Source organism: Lissotriton vulgaris, chromosome 3_1 (genome assembly GCF_964263255.1).
Source record: "Lissotriton vulgaris chromosome 3_1, aLisVul1.2, whole genome shotgun sequence".
Lineage (NCBI taxonomy): Eukaryota > Metazoa > Chordata > Amphibia > Caudata > Salamandridae > Lissotriton > Lissotriton vulgaris.
Window position 1 is genome coordinate 270,964,501 of NC_141689.1, and position 3,956 is coordinate 270,968,456.

Consider the following 3,956-nt stretch of genomic DNA (forward strand, 5'->3'; position numbering starts at 1 on the left):
CCTGCTGCTGGCATGACAAAACTCAGAAACTGGATAGAAGTAACATAAACCTCGTGTCTTTTTAGTCTTCTGTATAGTACAGGTTCTGTCAGGACTCGTAGGACCATCTGAATGTGAATAATACTTTCTGTTTAGCTAGATAGGAAGTCTCAGGATACTGTCTATATAAATGCTGACAAATATTTCGATAAATTATTAAAACACTCCATTCATGAAGTGCTGAAATGCAGCTAGGAATTGCATAGATCAAGAAGCATCACTTGGAATTTGTTGGCCTTCGTCCATTTTGCAGGTTTGTCCTCAGATTTTTTTTGCCTTCCTCCTACACTTTTTGCTAAATTCCTTTTTGTTGGCCTCAGGACTCTGTGCTTTTCACCACTGCTAACCAATGCTAAAGTGCTTGTGCTCTTCTCTTAAAGCATGATAGAATTGGCATATACCCAATTGAAACTTTTAATTTACTTGCAAGTCCCTAGTTAAGTGGCCCTATCTATGCCCAGGGTTTGTAAATTAAATGTTAATGGTGGGCCTGCAGCACTGGTTGAGCACTGGTTGTGCCACCCACTTAAGTAGCCTGGTAAACTAGTTTCAGTCCTTCCATTGCAGCTTTAAACTGCCAAGTCAACATGGCAAAATAAATCTTTTTGCCAGGCCTAAACCTTCCTTTTTAATACATGTAAGTCACCCCCAGGTTAAGCCATGGACTGCCCAGAGTGTAAGGTGCAGTGTATTTAAAAGTTAAAAAGTTGGACTTGTACGTTTAAGTTTGACATGTCCTGATAGTGAAAAACTCCCAAATTAGTTTTCCACCACTGTGAGGCTCTACCCCCTCCCGTAGGATAACATTGGAGATTCCCTATTATATTTAATAGGCTGTAACTTTAAATTGGGAACAGATGGCTTATGTCATGTTTGATGTTTATGAAATTGTAACAATAGACCCTCTTTAATAGTAAAGTCGGTTTATTCTTTGAAATTGTGAAAATGCCACTTTTAGAAAGTAGTGCCACTACTCGGCACTACTCAAAGTAAAAGGTAAGCTTTCACTCCCCAAACTGACTTGGCCACTAGCATAATGAATGAATCAATGATGCAATTAAAAAACATCCTTAAAATCTTTCCAGGCTTCTCTGTCCGCCACACTATTCATTAAAACGGACCTCCATAAGACCTCCTCTGAAACTCTACATTGAGCAGCCTTGGTATGTAGCGCACACCGTCATTATAGCTACTTCATGCTAATAAGGAGCCCACACATTAGACCAAGTAAAACAATGTTTTTGTATCCTACAGATACAAGACACATACAGCCCTGATGACAGACCAGTGACTCCAGTCTGGCCTAGAAACGCGTCGGCAGTGTTGTTTGGGAGATACAAAGTATCATTGTTGTACAAAAGCTAGGACCGGCTGGTCCAGCATTAAAATATATATGTCATTCATTTACTTATATCCTATCCTCCCAACCCCTAGTTTCTCTCATCCAGTGTTTGCAATTTTTTGTTGTTTGTGATAAAAATGTTTGTATTATATTTTTTCAATAATTGTTTTACTCAATGTCTGATGTGAGAACACTTTCTAATGTGTGATATAATGGTTTCTAAATGTGTAAATAGTCTTTGCCTTCAATGTTTGTTTAAAGTTTCTTTAGCCTTGTAAATATTTGTAATCAATGTTTTTTTTTCTGTCATGAATTCTTTGAAAATATAAAAAATACAAAATGATTGACACAAAATAATGGTGTCTAGGGAAGCGACAATAAATTGGTTTCTTACCCTGTATCAAAAAAACGTATTGAGTCACTGTGGTTTGGGCACTTTGTGCTGTTTATTACTTTTAGAAAGTTGGCATTTTTCTACCCTTAGCTGTTTTATTCATGTAGCTTGTCTTGGATCACATGACTCGGTGTAAGAAAAAAGTTAATTATCTGTAACTGCAGTTATCCAGTATTGGTATCTTTCATAGATTCACATGCCTGAATCATTCCCCAGCGTTGTAGCGGGAGTCCCACGGTACATAAATAACAAAGTAACTAGTATATTTCCATAGGCTATTATGGTGGCAACCATGTACTCTATAGCCTATTAATCTCCTTTTACAAAAAGGACCAAACTGAAAACACAACCAATCAGCAGCCAGCACCCTCTAGAACCTTCCCAAGAGAGGCTGAATCCCTCAGATTTTCACTGCACGTTGTGTGTGAAGGGAGACTCCCTGAGCTCTGTTCAGTTTCTTGAGCTATTACTTCTTTTTGGATCATCCAAGATTATACTTCATGTTTCACTTCTCTGACCCTGGCACTAATATGGTAGTAATATGGCAGAGTGGCAGAAAACAAGGTAATAGACTACGAAATATGTCTAAACTTTTCCTCAAAAACTCTCACGTTCTGAGAGATGAGGCTAATATTGGGACTACAGAGACTTAAATTGGTCACTTTTGATGAGGACAATGAGGATTCCTTTATCTCATTGGAGAGGGTGTGCAAGAAAGCCATAATAAAGACTTATCTTGAGTCTTGATTTCACTTCTCACAGAGAGAGGCAATTGGAAAAAAGTTCCTCAGAGGGAGATCCTACAAATCCCGATTCATCCCTGACACTGCATCTAGGTGGCCTGGCCCTGCCTGGTAAATCTGCGTTAAATATTGCGTTGACCCTGTGATACCATGAGTGATGCAAGGGTAATGTAGTATAATGATAAATCTGGCCCTTGGTTCATATTACTGTGGCAATATCTGCATGCCCACATTGTCCATCACCACCCCCTTTTCTGAATCGTTTTGTCCACCATAAGCGTGGAAGGGTATGCTCAGATGTGAGTCCCTTGCTCACTGCACCATCAGGATTCAGGCAACCCGGGCCGATGACGGCTGTAATGCCAGAAACCGGTCCCCGGAATCTTGTTTCCTTCCCAGTAAACGAATTGGCTTGGTAGTTTGGTTTGCCCTGTTCCCATGATGCACTGGGACAGGGACAGACTAATTTGCATGTAGCCAGGTTCTGAGCTGGGATGGTGCAGTGAGCTAAAAAACGGTGATGGATCAAGCCCTGATCTTTTGACTGGGTAGGAGTATTCTGCTTAATTCAGAAACTCTGTCCATCACAACCCCCTTTTCTGAATCGTTTTGTCCACCATAAGCGTGGAAGGGTATACTCAGACATGAGTCCCTTGCTCACTGCACCATCAGGATTCAAGCAAGCCGGGCCGAAGACGGCTGTAATGCCAGAAACCGGTCCCCGGAAGCTTGTTTCCTTTCCAGTATAAGAATTGGCTTGGTAGTTTGGTCTGCCCTGTTCCCATGATGCACTGGGCCAGGGACAGACTTCTTTGCATGTAGCCAGGTTCTGAGCTGGGATGGTGCAGTGAGCTAAAAAACAGTGATGGATCAAGCCCTGATCTGTTGACTGGGTAGGAGTATTCTGCTTTATTCAGAAACTCTGTCCATCACCACCCCCTTTTCTGAATTGTTTTGTCCACCATAAGCGTGGAAGGGTATACTCAGACATGAGTCTCTTGCTCACTGCACCATCAGGATTCAAGCAAGCCGGGCTGAAGACGGCTGTAATGCCAGAAACCGGTCCCCGGAAGCCTGTTTCCTTTCCAGTATAAGAATTGGCTTGGTAGTTTGGTCTGCCCTGTTCCCATGATGCACTGGGCCAGGGACAGACTAATTTGCATGTAGCCAGGTTCTGAGCTGGGATGGTGCAGTGAGCTAAAAAACGGTGATGGATCAAGCCCTGATCTGTTGACTGGGTAGGAGTATTCTGCTTTATTCAGAAACTCTGTCCATCACCACCCCCTTTTCTGAATCGTTTTGTCCACCATAAGCGTGGAAGGGTATCCTCAGACATGAGTCCCTTGCTCACTGCACCATCAGGATTCAAGCAAGCCGGGCCGAAGATGGCTGTAATGCCAGAAAGCAGTCCCCGGAAGCTTGTTTCCTTACCAGTATA